This window comes from Ceratotherium simum, chromosome 25 (genome assembly GCF_057802395.1).
Source record: "Ceratotherium simum simum isolate JZ-2026a chromosome 25, ASM5780239v1, whole genome shotgun sequence".
Classification (NCBI taxonomy): domain Eukaryota; kingdom Metazoa; phylum Chordata; class Mammalia; order Perissodactyla; family Rhinocerotidae; genus Ceratotherium; species Ceratotherium simum.
Window position 1 is genome coordinate 47,534,381 of NC_141924.1, and position 18,271 is coordinate 47,552,651.

General features: G+C 41.1%; 2 long non-coding RNA genes across 3 annotated transcripts in view; one reads left to right on the forward strand and one right to left on the reverse strand.

The window, feature by feature from the left end:
* The first annotated feature begins 6,541 nt into the window (after positions 1-6,541).
* On the forward strand, positions 6,542-9,433 carry LOC147913786 (uncharacterized). 2 transcript variants are annotated; one of them, XR_015556404.1, is made up of 3 exons: positions 6,542-6,872; positions 7,012-7,243; positions 7,547-9,433. It is a non-coding gene; the product is annotated as an uncharacterized LOC147913786 (long non-coding RNA). The 2 variants fall into 2 exon arrangements; XR_015556405.1 differs by having other exon boundaries at positions 6,546-6,872; positions 7,069-7,243.
* Positions 9,434-10,971: 1,538 nt separating this feature from the next.
* Positions 10,972-18,271, reverse strand: part of LOC106801860 (uncharacterized) — a 43,546-nt gene continuing 36,246 nt past the window's right edge. Inside the window, exon 9 of the long non-coding RNA XR_015556408.1 lies at positions 10,972-17,996. This is a non-coding gene — a long non-coding RNA (uncharacterized LOC106801860). The remainder of the gene's footprint in view (positions 17,997-18,271) is intronic.

Genomic DNA, 18,271 nt, shown 5'->3' on the forward strand with positions numbered 1-18,271 from the left:
GAGTTTCACTGCTTACTTTTTTTTTTTTTTTTTTTTGGTGATGAAGATTAGCCCTGAGCTAACATCTGTTGCCAATCCTCCTCTTTTTTCTGAGGAAGACTGGCTCTGGGTTAACATCTGTGCCCATCTTCCTCCACTTTATATGGGATGCCACCACAGCATAGCTTGACAAGCGGTGTGTCAGTGCACGCCTGGGATCCGAACCCCTGGTCACGGAAGCGGAGTGCACACACCTAACCGCTATGCCACCATGCCGGCCCCTCACTGCTTACTTTTTAACAGTACCTGATAAAGGCCCTTACAACAAGATTCAAGAGCAGCTTTCCTCCAATATCTCTTCCAATAGATGAAATACCCTGGTTGAAGATTATGAAGAGGCTGTTTAGGAAGACATTGTGGGAAGGTGGTCCTAACATTTTGGTGATAGGACTGGGTGTAGTACGTGAGTCCCTTGCAATATTTTGCCATATCTACATGCAGTTGGCAGAGTCTAATATTGGAGATGAAATCTCTAAATGCATGGGCCTTCCAGTTACCAGTTCATGGGAAGATAAGCAGTGTGTCCTGGAGGGAGTAGACTGTATGACCATATGGGCTAGTGAGAGTGCCTTTGGTCAAGGGAGCTCAAGGGTTTCTGAAAGTTTTGCTTATTTTAATTTAAGTATGCCATTTATCCTTTCAACCTTCCCAGAAATTGTAGTGTTTGAGTAAGAGATAACACCTTACAAAGTTCTTTTATAAAGGTTCTGTAAAGTGTGTGCCTCAATCACTTGATGTTCCAGTTGGGATGCCACCAGGTTGGAAACTCAAAATCAAGCAGCTCTTCTGTGACTGTGAAGGCTGCAGCTTTTTAGCAAGGAAATATTTCAACTCATCCTGAAAATAGACACACAGTAAATAAAACATATTCAAATGCCTTGGAGGGTGAAAACTGGACAGTCCCTCTGAAGGAGCTCAGAGGGCCCTCGAGGCTTTGGTTCCTGGCCATGTCACCTGTACAGTCTTTTCAGGAGTGTGTTGTTGAAGGTGACACATAATTTGAAAATAACCTCCATTGTCTTTTAAACTTTTCTCCATCAATGTTGATTTAAGATAACCAGTGTCTATTTCATGATGGATAGTTTCTTGGAGAAAGTAAGCTACTATCCATGTGAGACCATCTGGAACCACCAAGTGGCCATCTTGAGAGTGCAGGAGATTATCTGAGTGAAGGGTACAACCGGAATTTTCCATTCCTCCTTTTCAAAATCAGGGGCTAAATTTTGATATTTTATTATGTCTTCTTTGAATCCCTCCAGATATTTATGCTTTGAAGGTTCGGGTAGGATCATAACCTTGGTTAAAGTGGCTTATTTGGCAAAATGATGTCCTAGAGCATTTCCTTTAGCTTCCATATTCTCTCTTTTTACATGGGCCTCAACCTTTATAATAGCCCCCTCTCTAGGAATTAGGATTGTATCTAAAAGTTCCTTAACTTGTTCATGTTTTGTAGGGTTTTCAGTAGAGAAGAAAACGTCATAAAACATTTGTTTCCAAAGCATCCTCCTTTGTTTCTAAAGCATCCCAAAGTCATGTACTACTCCAAAAGCCTTCCTGCTATCAGCGTATATGTTTACTCTGAGGTCTTTGGCTAGTTGATAGGCTCTAGTAAATGCAATAAGTTCTACCATCTGGGCTGATTTTTTTCCTCAGGTAGATGACTATACTCTAAAGGAGAGCTTAAATTAGTGATAGCGTGTCCTGCTTGATAACATCCACTCTCAGTTTTGAGACGTGATACATCAACAATGTTAGGTCAGGTTCTCAAGGGGAGCCTCTAATAAATCTGAGCGAGGTACAGAAATGTCCCTGAAGTAAGACAGTCGTGAGGTTCCCCTTCTTCTGGTAGGGGCAGATAAGTGGCAAGATTCAGGATATTGGAGCAGTGAAGAGTAATGTGAGAGGGAGAATGTAACAAAGTCTCATGAGAAGTTACAAGGCTGTTTGAAAGTGTGTGTGCTCAGTCACTAGAAATATCTGTACTGCCTGAGGACCCGTTAGGTCAGGTGAGAGCCAAGAACCAGTTCAGCAGAAGCATCAAGTTTTGCAGTGGCAGCTATTGCCTTAGGACAAAGGGGATAAGCCTTTGCAGCTGGGTCCAGGGTAAGGCAATGAGTTTTTCATGGTTCCCATGAAGTTGAGTTACAAACCTCCAGAGCTTGTCTAGGTCACCCATGGAAAATTGCAGTTAGGGATGCATAGGAAAGGAGGCTGTCAGGAGCACAGCTTAGCTGGGAGAGAGAGAACGGAGCTGCCAGGTGTTGGAGTAGCCAATTAAAGCAACAAGCCAAAAAGAAGAGTTAAACTTTTAATCACTTACTGAAACTGTATAAGCAAGAGGCTAAAACCAGAGCCTCCCTGTGTTCCATTTGTCTCAGCGAACGAGGTCAGGTAAATCAGCACTGACATGGGCGTCATCTCACAGTTGAGGGAAAATAAAAGGCTCTAGCGGTTTAATGGACCCTGGGGTGGGTGGGAGACAGAGGGGGAGGGAAAAGGGGGAGAGCTCTGAGTGGAAAAGTACTAGATACTGAGTCAGAGCGAGGAAAAGTGTCTTCATCATTTCCCCCTTTCCTCCCCACACCCCTCACCCCATGAGGACACCTCAGCAGATGCTCCTGAAGAAGACCTCTGCCCAAGGCCTCAGATAGAGACCCAGGAATGTAAATATTGGAAAGAGCTTGACCGGGCAGGGGATCTGAGTCCTTGACCGCAACTACCTTTAGAGACTGCGGTGCATTGGCTGTGCATTCTCTGAATGGAGTCTTTTATCAGTCGGCTTCTTTTGGTGGACTACATCCTCCTGTTCATGAGAGGTAAATGTTTTGACACTTTGGCTGTCTAAAAATGTTTTAAATTCTCCATCTGTCCATAGTTTGGCTGGGTTATATTATTCTGAGTTTTAAATAATTTTCTTTCAGAATTTTTAAAGCAATTCTCCATTGTCTCCTGGCCTCTAACATTGCTAGAGAAGTGAGATGCCATTCTGATGTCCATTCCTTTTATTTTTTGACTTTAGTTTTTAGAGCAGGTTCACAGCAAAATTGAGCCATGAGTTCCCATATACCACCCTCCCCCCTTACACAACACAACACAGCCTCCTGCATTATCAACATACCACACCAGAGTGGTACATTTGTTAACAATTAGTGAACCTAGATTGACACATCGTTATCACCCAAAGTCCATAGTTTACATTATGGTTCACTCTTAGTATTGTACACTCTTTGGGCTTTAATAAGTGTATAATATCCACTGTTATAGTATCATACAGAATAGGTTTCCATTCCTTTTATGTGCTATTTTCTTGTTCTGTCTCTGTCTGTAGGTGTTTTGCACCTTCTCTTTGTCCTTTAGTGTCCTGATAAAGTGGCAGTGTAATTTTCTTTTATCCATGGCATGGGGCAGTCAGTGTGCCTTCTCTATCTGAAAGCACAGGCCCTTTCAATTCTGGGAAATTTCTTGAACTATTTCTTTGATAATTTCCTCCTGAACATGTTCTCTGCTCTTATTTTCTGAAATCTCTGTTAATTGATTGCTATATTGCTATGGTGAATCTTCTAGATTGTTCTTATTTTTCTTATCTTTCCTATTTTATAAACCTCTCTCTTTTAGTTTTTGAATATTCTTTTTTATAATATATTCTTATTTCATGAATGTAATATCTTCTTTTATCTTTCAGAAGATCTGAATTCGCCTTTTGAAGTTTTCTTCTGTTTACGACATTGTTTCTATTTTCACAGATTTCTTTTTTTCTCTTTTATGTTAGAGATTTTCTTGCAGCATCTGCTCATGCTATGTGGCTGTTTCTGTATAAGAGTTGATCTCCAGGGCCGGCCCCGTGGCTTAGCGGTTAAGTGCGCGCGCTCTGATGCTGGCGGCCCGGGGTTCGGATCCCGGGGGCGCCCCGAGGCACCACTTCTCCGTCCAACGCAGGGCCGAGTCCCACGTACAGCGACTGGAGGGATGTGAACCTATGACGTACAGCTATCTGCTGGGGCTTTGGGGGGAAAAACTGAATAAATAAAATCTTTAAAAAAAAAAAAAAAAGAGTTGATCTCTAAAAAACTTGATTGGCAGCTTGTGAGCAGGGCTCTAGTCTTGTTGACTCAAGGGCTACATTGTAAAATAATCTATCTCAATAGTTTGTAAACTTTAACTACAGCAAAATCACCTGGAGGGCAAGTTTTAAAACATAGATTACTGGCCCACCCCCTCCCTGTCTTTAGAGTGGAGCCTTGTTCCCAGGGGTTGCTGGTCACAGAGGAAACTAAGTAGAGAGGCCCTTTCTCCCCAGTGTCAGTATCAGGGTTTTTGTTTGTTTGTGTTTTCTTGGACTAATCAGTTTCACCTGCGAGGAATCATCCACTTCTCTGCCTGGAAGGTATAAACCGGTGTCCCAGGCTCTGTGAGCCAGTGGGGACAGAGGAGTTGTGTTAATCTTGTTTGCTCTGGCTCCCCTCTGCTCTCACAGCACCCACTGACCCAGAGTCCAGAACCTTGCTGGTTCTTCCAGTCTGTTTCAGATAGGCCTTCTGTCAGGGTCAGGAACAGAATGGGGTGGGAGGGCGTCTTTCTGCCTCTTATATAGCCTTTCAACTAATTCTTCTACCATCATCCCCACTTTCAGAGGTACTTGATGCCTCTCATTTCTGAGGCAGATTGGAATTCTACAGAAAAAGTCAACCATCTTCAAAGATTAGTTTGCAGCTTTTTCTGGTCTTAATCAAATACCACACTTTCACCTGCTTTCTAGCTTCCTATAGATATATATATATATTTTGTTGCCTTCTTTCCATTCATTTTTTTTTTTTTGTGAGGAAGATCAGCCCTGTGCTAACATCCATGCTAATCCTCCTCTTTTTACTGAGGAAGACCGGTTCTGAGCTAACATCTACTGCCAGTCCTCCTCCTTTTTTTTTTTTCCCCCCAAAGCCCCAGTAGACAGTTGTATGTCATAGTTGCACATCCTTCTAGTTGCTGTATGTGGGATGCGGCCTCAGCATGGCCAGAGAAGCGGTGCATCGGTGCGTGCCCAGGATCCGAACCTAGGCCACCTGTAGCGGAGCGCACGCACTTAACCGCTAAGCCACCGGCCGGCCCCTTTCCATCCATTCTTTATCCTCGTGCATTATGTCTTTTGATAATCTTTTTGCTGTCATTTTAGAGGGATTTTGGCAGGGTGTCTGATAAATGCTGTGTGTTTCAATCTGCCAGTTTTGGAGGCCTTTCGTGTTTAATATTTTTAACCTTCCCTTATGCTGTGTGAATAGTTTGGTATAGCACTTATGGTTTAAATAACAGAATTTAAAGTTTATATAGAATTTAAAGTTTAAATAAAATCTAGAGTCCTATGTTAAATGCTTCCGGTCTTTAAAAACGGGAGGAAATACATGAACAATGAAGTGAACAAATGCCCTTGGAAATAGAGCAACCCTCCACCTCCAAGACAAAGTAAAATAGGGAATAAATAACTTCTGTAAATGAGACTTTATTTATTTATTTATTTATTTATTTATTGTGAGGAAGATCAGCCCTGAGCTAACATCTGCCACTGCTCCTCTTTTTTTGCTGAGGAAGACTGGCCCTGGGCTAACATCCATGCCCACCTTCCTCTACTTTATATGGGACGCCACCACAGCATGGCTTGATAAGCGGTGCATCAGTGCGCCCGGATCAGAACCAGCAAACACCGCGTGACCGCAGCAGAGCGTGTGCACTTAACTGCTTGCACCACCAGGCCGGCCCCTGTAAATGAGATTTTAAATGGTTGAAATTTTATATTACACCAAGAGCTGATGGTTAAGGAAAAGTAAAATAAAATGAAAAAGTTGGAAAAGAGAATTAGACAGAAGGGAAGAAAAAGCCCCAAATAGCGGGTAGCATGTTGCAAAGTCCTGGGGAGTCACCTGGACTGGGCTTCCAGAGAGGCTCTGTCCGTCCTACGTCCCCAGCCCGCCTCAGCTCATCCTCGAAAAGGGGTTTCTGAGAAAATGTGAATATCAGCTGTAAGGACATACCTTTACGAAGAAAGATTTATCTACCTCTCTGAAGAGTAAACATTTAAAACCTTAACTCAAGAGATTTAAATACACTGCTCTAGGCAAGACAAAGAATATTTCCGTTGTACTCAGCATTTATATACTTCTAATGGATTCTTCATGTGGGTCGTGGTGATCTGAACCATAGACATATAAGTTGAATAGCGTCTCCCTGATTCAGTCTCCTGGTGTGGGTAAGGTAGCACCCTGTTGCCCTATGGGGATCCTCAGCGGGGAAGCCCCCAGAAGCCCCGGCACGTTGAAGGCGGAGCAGGCGTCTCCCTCACAGACAGCCGGACCGCGCCCGTCCTGTCTCCTCTTCCCGGGGCAGCTGGTCTCCCGAGTGGACTGCTCTTCTGAGGGCATCCTTCCTGGCAGTGGGAGCGGAACCGCGGCCCGGGAAGGCGGGGTTCTCCTCGCTGCCCCGCCCCCAAACCATTGCCGGGAAACTTGCCGGAAACTGGGAGGGACAGAGGGCCCCCAGGAGGCCTGCGGGCAGGAGGGCGGGGTCTGCGGCGCTCGGAAGCCAGGCCAGAGGCGAGGATGGAGAGATGCACGGAGCAGGTGCAGGCCGCCGGAGCCGGCCGGGCGGCGTGGGCAGAACGCCTGTCCGACCGTCTGGGTTGCTTCTCCGGGTCGCAGGGGTCGTGCCGTGGTCCTGACGCCAGCTGGAGATCACCATGGGAAAGCGGCCAGAGCAAACCCATATTCCTCACAGGTCTTTAGAGCGGGAAGGTTTTAATAAGTTTTCACTGGTCTACGCCAAGGCTGACCTGGTGGCTGCGGTATTTGGTGAGTAAACCGCCCAGGTGCCCCGGGAAGGGCCCACTCTAGTGCTACCATTGCCCCCATGCTCCTTCCCGACCGCAGTCCCTGCCGCAGCTGGCGCTGCTGGGACCTCCTGTAAGTGACAGTGGCTCCTTCCTCGTAGCCTCGCGGGGACTGGGACCAAGCTGTCTGGACCTGAGCATCCCTTCTCCCCGAGCAGGACCAGTGAGGTCTACCTCCCCCGAATAGAGCGTGGATTCAACACTTTGATCCAGGTGGACCCCTGCTTCGAGGACACCCTGGAGAGGACAGTCTACGACCGATGCTACTCAGGGAACGGACACAACGGATTATCCAGGCGTTGGTCGAGTGGCACCGATGCCACCAGGCCCGAAGTGAGAGGCTTGGGGGAGGGGGACCGGGCCTCAGTGCAGCATGTTCGTGTTCTTCCTGGGGGCGGGGAGGTTTGCTCATCCCCTTCAGGTCCCTTGTGGAAAGCCCCGACCCTGACTCCTGAGCCGGGAGAGTCGTTTAGCGTCCGCACATCCCGATCACGGACCGAGGGCGGAGTTCGGCATGTGGGAAGAGCCGGGGCCTCACCAGCTTGAGGGGTGTGGGATGTGGCTGTCACGTGCCTATTTTAAGTTTCAGGTCGCACGTTTTTAATTCTAATTTGGCTGTTCTTCTGTCTCATGCAGGGCAGCGCAGACCTGAGGGGGCCAAAAAGCCGTGGGGGCTGACGCTGGTACCAACTGAGGCACGTTGCCCGCTGGCCGTGAAGGCCGCGGGCCCACTGTGCAGGCGAGCGGGCCTGCAAGTCCGAGGTTGAACTGTTCCGGCCCTGGAAGCTGGAGAAGAACAAGTATTCTCAGGTCCCCGCCTTGCTTTGGCTTTCCTTGTTTATTGACACACACAGATTGATTTCAGGGCTGATCACTAACCTGAGAAGTTAAAGCAGCCCAGTTCTGTGTTGACGGACTGGAGGGGAAGTGTATGGTTCCCCCAGAGGAAGAGTGGGGTGGGAGAGGGGTGGAGTCGCCTGACTCGGGTTTCATGGGCCCCCATTTTTTAGATCTAATTTACTCATCATTCGTGCTTTACATATCTCAATTTAAAAATAAATCTTCTTTATTTCACAGTCATCAGGATATTTTCTGACACTATATTCTAAGGAAAAATTTTGATTTGCCTTTCATAGTTCCATAATACAATTGAAATTAATTTTTTGTGAACAGTGTGAGATAGAATTTAGCTTCTTTATTTTTCTGTACGCACACCCTGCGTGTTCCAGCATTATTTATTAAAAAAGACTACCATTCCCCTATGCTTGTGCAGTGCCACTTTTGTAAAAATTAAAGTGTTCGTATGCACATGGCAGGCATATTTTTATACTGTTCTCTTCAAGTGGCACGTTTGTCCATTCTTACATCAAAACCGTAATATTTTAATTACTGTAGTTTTATCATAATATTTGAAAACCTAGACAAAGTCCTGCTACCTTATTCTTTTTCAAGGGTGTCTTGAATAGTCTTCACCTTTTGAATATTCATATAAATTACAGAATCCACTTGCCAAATTCCACTAAACAATTGGAATTGTGGTTAGGATTTCTTAAATCTACATATCAATTTGTGGAGAATTGGCATATTACAGTATTCAATTTTTTAATGCATGAACTTGGTATATTTATCCATTTATTTAGGTATTCTTTAATTTCTCGTAGCAACATTTTATAATCTTCTATATAAAGCCCTTGCATATGTATTGTTAGACTTAATCCTTAATATTTGGTATTTTAGTGCTTTTAAAATTATATTTTTAAAAATTCACTTTTTGCTGTGGTATGTAGAAATAAAATTTATTTGAATATATTAATCTTAAGCAACTTTGAGAAACTAACTTAATTTTAATAATTTAACTGTAGATTCTTCTGTATTTTTTATATAACATATCATCCATAAATACCAGCAGTGTTACTTCTTTAAATCCTTATAATTTTTGATTTAGATATAAAATATGAATATAGAATTTTTTAGGCATTAGTTAAGACCTCCATATACTATTGAATAGGAGTAATGACAGTGGGCAACCTTTCATTATTGCCAATAACAGAGGAAAAGCTTTCAACATTTCATGTTTAAATAAAATGTTTTTTGACGTATGTAGAGGATTAAATTTACTGACATAGTTTATCATTATCTGTGCTCCCATTGTTTATTACATCTCCTAGTTTGTAGCATTGACTATTTTCTTGTGGTTCTGCCAATTATTAGGTGTATATAATTTAAAATTGTTATTTATGTTTTGAATTGAATTTTCTATCTTTAGTAAGCCTTCCTTTTTATCTGTAGTAATACTTTTTGCCTTAGAATCTACTGTGATATTAACAGTTATATTTGTTTATTTTGGGGTAGAGTTTACATACCGTATATTTTCTCATACAATATTTTCTCATTAAAAATATTTTTGTATTCTTAATATTTAGATATATTTCTTAGAAAAACTGACTATATTTTAAGGGAAGCATTTAGTCTATTTTCAGTTGATGTAATTATTGATGTATTTGAGATTAAATCTTTGTTTGCTATGCCTTTTCTATGTATTGATTTCTTTCTCTCTTTGAATTGATTTAATTTTTCAAAGTTTTCTTCTGTTAGTTTTCCAGTTGTAAATATTATTTTTATTATTTTACTGGTTACTCTACTTAATCAAAGTCTAATGTTAATTGATACTTACACTTTTTTCCTAGAGAGTTCCTATTTACCTCTTCCTGACTTCTAGGTTATTATTATTGTGTGCAGTATTTAAATTATACATAAGTTTAAAGTGATTACATATTATCTTTGTTTTATACATTCTTTATTTGACGCATATTTATGCGTCACATATTTATTAATTTTGTTATTCTTAATTTGTTTCTGCTTCTCCATCCTGTTATCTGGAATTTCCCCCTTCCCCCTTCCTAAAACATCCTTTGTTATTAACCTTTAGTTTGTTATGTTAATGACAAATCTCAGGGGCTTTTTTCTATAAATGTTTTCATTTCCTCTCTGTTTCTAAAAGATATTTTTGCTTTGTATATAATTCTTAAGTTTGTCACTGTATCCTTTCAGCACATTGAAGCTATCTTTCCATTGTGATCCAGCTTCCATTTTTGCTGTTGAGAAATTAGATATCAGTTTAATTTTTCCTTCTTTGATGTATTCTTTCTTTCTCTCTTTCTCCCTTCTTTTCCTTTCCCCCCCTCCCTCCTTCTTTCCTTTCTTTCTCTTTTTCTTCTTTTTTCCCCCTCCTGATTACTGTCAGGTTTTCTCTTTCTTTTTTCTATTTTTGTGATTTTATTATAATAAGTATAGATGGGGAATTCGTTTTTTGTCATGCATGCAGTCCATGCACTTATTGATTCTGTGGAGTCCTTCGTTTGTTTTAAAGTTCTTAGTTATTTTCAATTCAAATATTGCTTCAACCTATTTCTATCTTTAACTTCTGGGATTATAATTTTATGTATTTTAGAATTTTTATTATATTCTCATGTGCTCTCTCTCTCTCTCTTCAAAATTTTGCCTCTTTGGGCTTTTTTTCTGGATTTCTTCTCTGGTATTTATCCTGTTCACTAATGTTTCTCTAGTTGTTTCTAAGATGTTCACTTACAAATACATCCACTGAGTTCTTAATATTATTTACTTTTCAGTTCTAGAATTTTTATTTTGTTCTTTTCCAAATTTGCTTTGTCCTTTGAAAGCTATGTTCTACTTCTCTGTCAAAATTTTAAACTTATTTTGTATCTCCATGAATCTAGTAAGCATAATTATATAAAGCTACTGTTGGGAGCTCAGCTGAGCTGAGAGAGAGAGAGATTGCTGAACTGTCAGATGTTAGAGTAGCCCATGAAGACAACAAGCCAAAAATGAAAGACTTTAGTCTTTATTTTTTTGTTGTTGTTTTATTTTTTTATTGCGGTAACATTGGTTTGTAACATTGTATAAATTTCGGGGGTACATCATTATACTTCTATTTCTGCACTGATTACACCATGTTCACCACACAAATACTAATTATAATCTATGATCGCACATATGTGCCTAATCATCCCTTTTGCCCTCCTCCCTCCCCTCCTCCCCCTCTGGTAACCACCAATCCAATATCTGTCTCTGCATGTTTATTTGTTGTTGTTTTTATCTTCCACTTATGAGTGAGATTATACGGTATTTGACCTTCTCTGTCTGGCTTATTTCGCTTAGCATAATACCCTCAATGTCCATCCATGTTGTCACAAATGGCTGGATTTCATCGTTTCTTATGGCAAAGTAGTATTCCATTGTATATATATGCCACATCGTCTTCATACATTCGTCCCTTGATGGGCACTTAGGTTGCTTCCAAGTCTTGGCTATTGTGAATAACGCTGCAACGAACACAGGTGTGCATGTATCTTTATGCATTGGTGTTTTCATGCTCTTTGCATAAATACCCAGCAGTGGAATAGCTGGGTCATATGGTAGTTCTATCCTTGATTTTTTGAGGAATCTCCATACTGTTTTCCATAGTGGCTGGACCAGTTTGCACTCCCACCAGCAGTGTATGAGAGTTCCCTTCTCTCCACATCCTCTCCAACACTTGTTGTTTCCTGTCTTGTTAATTATAGCCATTCTGATGGGCATGAGGTGATATCTCATTGTAGTTTTGATTTGCATTTCCCTGATAGTTAATGATTTTGAACATCTTTTCATGTGTCTGTTGGCCATCTGTATATCTTCTTTGGAGAAATGTCTGTTCAGGTCTTTTGCCCATTTTTTAATTGGGTTGTTAGTTTTTTTGTTGTTGGGATGTATGAGTTCTTTATATATTTTGGAGATTAACCCTTTATCAGATATATGGTTTGCAAATATCTTCTCCCAATTGTTATGTTGTCTTTGCATTTTGTTGATGGTTTCCTTTGCTGTGCAGAAGCTTTTCAGTTTGATGTAGTCCCATTTGTTTATATTTTCTATTGTTTTTCTTGCCTGGTCTGACATGGTGCTTGAAAATATGTTGCTGACACCAATGTTGAAGAGCATACTTCCTGTGTTGTCTGCTAGAAGTTTCATGGTTTCAGATCTTACATTCAAGTCTTTAATACATTTTGAGTTAATTTTTGTGTACGGTGTAAGATAATGCTCTACTTTCATTTTTTTCCACGTGGCTGTCCAGTTTTCCCAACACCATTTGTTGAAGAGACTTTCCTTTCTCCATTACATATTCCTGGCTCCTTTGTTGAAAATTAGCTGTCCATAGATGTGTGGGTTTATTTCTGGGCTCTCAGTTCTGTTCCTTTGATCTGTGTGTCTGTTTTTGCCAGTACCATGCTGTTTTGGTTACTGTAGCTTTGTAGTATATTTTGAAATCAGGGAGTGTGATACCTCCAGCTTTGTTTTTTCTTGGGATTCTTTTGGCTATTCGAGGTCTTCTGTTGTTCCATATAAGTTTTAGGATTGTCAATTCTATTTCTGTGAAAAATGTTGTTGGAACTTTGATAGGGACTGCCTTGAATCTATAAATTGCTTTAGGAAGCATGGACATCTTAACTATGTTAATTATTCCAATCCAAGAGCATGGAATATGTTTCCATTTCTTTGTGTCGTCTTCAATTTCTTTCAGCAATGTTTTATAGTTTTCAGTGTACAGATCTTTCACCTCTTTGGTTAAGTTTATTCCTGGGTATTTTCTTTTTTTTGTTGCAATTGCAAATGGGATTATATTCTTAATTTCTCTTTCTGCTGCATTGTTGTTAGTGTATAGAAACGCAACTGATTTTTGTATGTTGATTTTGTGTCCTGCAACTTTACTGTATTCATTTATTAATTCTAAAAGTTTTTTTGGTGAATTATTTAGGGTTTTCTTTATATAAAATCATGTCATCTGCAAATAGTGACAGTTTCACTTCTTCCTTTCCAATCTGGATCCCTTTTCTTTCTTTCTCTTGCCTGGTTGCTCTGGCTAGGACTTCCAGTACTATGTTAAACAGGAGTGGTGACAGTGGGCATCCTTGTCTGGTTCCTGTTCTTAGAGGGGTAGCTTTCAGTTTTTCTCCATTGAGAATGATATTAGCTGTGGGTTTGTCATATGTGGCCTTTATTATGTTGAGGTGCTTTCTTTCTATACCCATTTTATTCAGAGTTTTTATCATAAATGGATGCTGTATCTTGTCAAATGCTTTCTCTGCATCTAGAGAGATGATCATGTGATTTTTATTCTTCATATTATTAATGTGGTGTATCACGTTGATTGATTTGTGGATGTTGAACCATCCCTGCATCCCTGGAATAAATCCCACTTGATCATGGTGTATGATATTTTAAATGTATTGTTGTATGTGATTTGCTAGTATTTTGTTGAGGATTTTTGCATCGATGTTCATCAGTGATATTGGTCTGTAATCTTTTTTTGTGTTGTCCTTGTCTGGTTTTGGTATCAGGGTAATTTTGGCTTCATAGAATGAGTTAGGGAACTTTCCTTCCTCTTCAATTTTTTGGAAGAGTTTGAGAAGGATAGGTATTAAGTCTTCTTTGAATGTTTGGTAGAATTCACCAGGGGAGCCGTCTGGTCCTGGGCTTTTACTTTTGGGGAGGTTTTTGATTACTGTTTCAATCTACTTACTGGGGATTGGTCTATTCAAATTCTCTATTTCTTCTTGATTCAGTTTTGGAGGGTTGTATGATTCTAAGAATTTATCCATTTTTTCTAGATTATGAAATTTGTTGGCATATAGCTTTTCATAGTATTCTCTTATAATCTTTTGTATTTCTGAGGTATCTGTTGTAATTTCTCCTCTTTCATTTCTGATTTTACTTATTTGAGCCCTCTCTCTTTTTTTCTTGGTGAGTCTAGATAAACGTTTGTCAATTTTGTTTATCTTTTCAAAGAACCAGCTCTTGGTTTCATTAATTTTTTTCTATTTTTTTTTAGTCTCTATTTCATTTATTTCTTCTCTGATTTTTATTATTTCTGTTCTTCTACTGATTTTGGGCTTTGTTCTTCTTTTTCCAGTTCCTTTTGGCATGCTGTTAGATTGTTTATTTGAGATTTCTCTCGTTTGTTGAGAAGCACCTGCATTGCTGTAAACTTCCCTCTTAGAACCGCTTTTGCTGTATCCCATAAATTCTGGCATGTCATATTTTCATTTTCATTTGTCTCCAAGTATTTTTTGATTTCTCCTTTGATTTCTTCGTTGACCCAATTGTTGTTCAGTAGCGTTTTGTTTAATATGCACATATTTGTGGCTTTTCTGTTTTTCTTTCAATGGTTGATTTCTAGTTTCATACTGTTGTGGTCAGAAAAGATGCTTATTATTTCAATCTTCTTAAATTTATGGAGACTTCTTTTGTGGCCTAATATGTGATCAATCCTGGAGAATGTTCCATGTATATTTGAAAAGAATGTGTATTCTTCGTTTTGGGGGCGGAATGTTCTGTATATATCTGCTAGGTCCATCTGTTCTAGTGTGTCATTTAAGTCCAATCTTTCCTTATTGATCTTCTGTTTGGATGATCTATCCATTGGTGTAAGTGGAGTGTTAAAGTCCCCTACTATTATTGTGTTACTATTTCTCTTTTTATGTCTGTTAATAATTTCTTTATATATTTATGTGCTCCTACATTGGGTGCATAGATGTTTACAAGTGTTATATCCTCTTGTTGGATTGTTCCCTTGATCTTTATGTAGTGCCCTTCTTTGTCTCTTGTTCTAGTTTTTGTTTCAAGTCTATTTTGTCTGATATGAGTATTGCTACCCCAGCTTTCTTTTCATTGCCATTTGTGTGGAGTATCTTTTTCCATCCCTTCACTTTCAGTTTGTGAGTGTCTTTAGTTCTGAAGTCTGTTTCTTGTATGCAGCATATATATGGGTCTTGTTTTTTAATCCAATCAGCCACCCTGTGTCTTTTAATTGGAGCATTTAGTCCGTTGATGTTTAAATTAGCTATTTATAAGTATGTGCTTACTGCCATTTTTTAACTTCTTCTTTCTCAGTGTTTTAGTAGTTCGTCTCTGTTCCTTTCTTCTTTGCTTGCTCTATTCCCTTGTGGTTTGATTGCTTTCTTTAGTATTATGTTTGAGTTCCTTTCTCTTAGTTTTTTGTGTATTTATTATAGGTTTCTGGTTTTTGATTACCATGGGGTTCATATACAGTAACCTACGTATATAGCAGTCTATATTAAGTTGATAGTCTCTTTAGTGTGACCTCTATCTGAAAGCTCTACTCTTAACTCCCCTCCTCCCACATTTTATGTTTTGGATATCATATCTAACCTCTTTTTTATATATTTCTGTTACCGTCTTATCATGGAAATAGATAATTTTTCCTATTTGTGGTCTTCTCTTTCCCTCTTAGATAAGTCCCTTTAGCATTTCTTGTATAACTGGTTTCTTGGTGACAAACTCCTTTAATTTTTGCTTGTCTGAGAAACTTTTTCTCTCTCTTTCCATTTTGAATGATAACCTTGCTGGGTAGAGTATTCTTGGCTGTAGGTCTTTTCCTTTTAGCACTTTAAATATATCGTGCCACTCTCTTCTAGCCTATACGGTTTCTGCTGAGAAGTCAGCTGATAGCCTTATGTGTTTTCCTTTGTATGTAACTTGTCTTTCTCTTGCGGCTTTTAGGATTCTCTCTTTATCTTTAATTCTGGACATTTTAATTATGATGTGTCTTGGTGTGGGCCTCTTTGGGTTTATCTTGTTTGGTGCTCTCTGTGCTTCCTGTACCTGGATGTCTGTTTCCTTCCTTAAGTTAGGGAAGTTTTCAGCTATTATTTCTTCAAATAGATTCTCTGCCCCTTTGTCTCGCTCTTCTCCTTCTGGGACACCTATAACATGGATGTTAGGGCACTTGATGTTGTCCCAGAGGTCCCTTAGACCTGTCCTCACCCTTTTTAATTCTTTTTTCTTTTATCTATTCAGCTTGGGTGATTCCTTCTAGTCTTTCATGCAGCTCGCTGATCTGTTCTTCTGTATCCTCTACTCTGCCTTTGAGTCTCTCTAGTGAATTTTTCATTTCCAGTATTGTATTCTTCATTTCTGATTGGTTCTTTTTATATCTTCCATTTCTTTGTTGACATTCTCACTGAGTTCATCCATTCTTCTCCCAAGATCAATGAGCATCCTTAACACTCTTTGTTTAAACTCTCTGTCAGGTAGGTTGCTCATTTCTGTTTCATTTAGTTCCTTTTCTGGGGTTTTGTCCTGTTCCCTTACTTGGAATGTATTCTTTTGCCTCCTCATTTTGCCTCTTTCCCCTTGCTTGTGTCTAACTATTAGGTAGGTCAGCTACGTCTCCTGATCTTGGAGAGGTGACCTTATATAAGTGATGCCTTATGAGGTCCTGCAGTGTTCTTCCCTCTCATCACCAGTTCCAAATGTTCCAGGAGTGACCCCTGTGTGGGATACATGTGTCCTTCTGTTGTGGCAGGGTTGCTCTTCCCATAAGTGCCCAGCGAAGCTGAGCGGTCCCCCTGTCCAGCTGCTTGTAATGCTCAGCTGCATGTACTTGTTGTGGGCCTTTCAGTCTCTTTATTGTGTGTAGGGAGCCCTAGCACAGTTGGCTGCAAGGTCCAATAGCACATTTCTGTTACAGTGTTTCTATTAAGTGAGTAGGCCCCCAGTGTGGCTGGTTGTTAGGTTCAGGGGCTTAAAATTGTTATAAGCCTCTGGCCTGTAAGGCTCTTGTCAGCTCTCTGAGGATTGCAGCTGGGTGGGGCTGGCCTCAGGCATGTGATCACCCAATTGTTTCAGGCTTTGTGAGGTAGGGCCAATCCCCTATGTGGGTCTTTGAGAAGCATAAGTCTTCTGCAGCTGACAAACCCCGCCACCCACAAGTCCACACACACAGTCAACACAGTCCTGCCCTGCATGCACACTCCAACCCTGAAGTGGACCCAGTCTCTCCAAGGCAGGAGCCCCACTCGCTCCACCCACTCCTTGCACACGCCCTGCCCCACAGCAGCGGACCCAGTTACCAGGCTGCAGAGAATCCAGTCGCCAATCTATGCAGGCCCACAAGTTGCCTGAGGGCTTGTTGTTGGGTGGGGCCAGTCCCTAGGGTGGGCTGCCTGCCCTGGCTGAGCTGTATCAAATCAGTGCTATAGTGGGTGGGGCAGACCCTGGGCTAGCAGGCCCTGGGGAGAACTCCAATGGCATCTGCCAGTGTGTCAGCACGCCCACACCAAGACACAACAATGGCTGCCACTAATGTCCCAGTCCCTGGAGAGGTCTCACCTCTCATCAAGATGCACTCAGAGCCTATCAGATGAGTCTCTTTTCACCAAAGGACTATGCACCTCTTTTTCTGGTGATTTCAGGTTGCTTTCCAAGATGGGTGAATTTATGCATGGGCCGTTTAAGAGCTGGCTTTAATTTCTTTGTGAACCAGCTTTTCTGCAGTTATTCCCCAATGTTGTTAGTAGCAAGCAAAGTCAAACAGTATGCCACTCGGGTAGGTTGTGCTGGGTCCAAAAAACGCCTACAGCAGAGGCACTCCCTGGCTCAGGGCCCCACTCTTCTAGGGAAGGCTGTGTTCCTTTGGGTTGCTCCTGGGTGGCTGTGAAGTGCTGCAGCTTGTGAAGATGGCATTTTTTTTCTCTCCAGAAGGGAGTTTCTGCCTCTTCCACCTCAATTAGGATTGTCATTTGTTTCAGCAGTTCCCCTTATCCAGTTTTCACTTCTCTCTCGAGTAGTTGTAGATTGGCTGTGTCCATGGGAGGAGGTGAGTTCAGAGTCCACCTACACCACCATCTTGACTTCTCTGAACATTTTCACTTTCAAGAGCTTAGTCTTTAATCATTTACTGTGATAGTATAAGCAAGGGACGAAAACTGGGAAAGATATTGACTCCCCTTATTGTATTTTCTCTCATAGAATGGCAGCACACTGGTCCAGGTCAGGTGAATCCGCACATACATGGGGGTCATCTCACTGTTGAAGGAGTCTGAAACAGGGTCTGCAGTTTTATGGACCCTGGGGTTGGGGAGAGGATGAAAGAGAAGGGCCCGGAGTGGAAAAATACTGTATGTGGAGTCAGAGTGCAGAAAATCATCTTCAAAGTTATCTTCTTCCCCCTTAAGGAGGCCTCAACAGAAGTGCCTGAGGAAGAGCTCTGTCCAAGGCTTCAGATAGAGACCTAGGAATGGAGGCATCAAGGCTAGGAATGCACATATGGAAACAGCATGCCTAGCCAGATGAGGCCTGGTAGGTAAAGCCTTTGTAATTACCTGTGGTCAGGCCTAAAAATTACACATGACATCTTAGTCTATTCCAGCTGCTATAACAAAATACCATTGATTGGTTGGATTATACAATAAACATTTATTTTTCACAGTTCTGGAGGCTGGAAGTTCCAGGTCAAGGTGCTGGCAGATTCATTGTCTGGTTAGGACCTGCTTCCTGGTTTAGAGA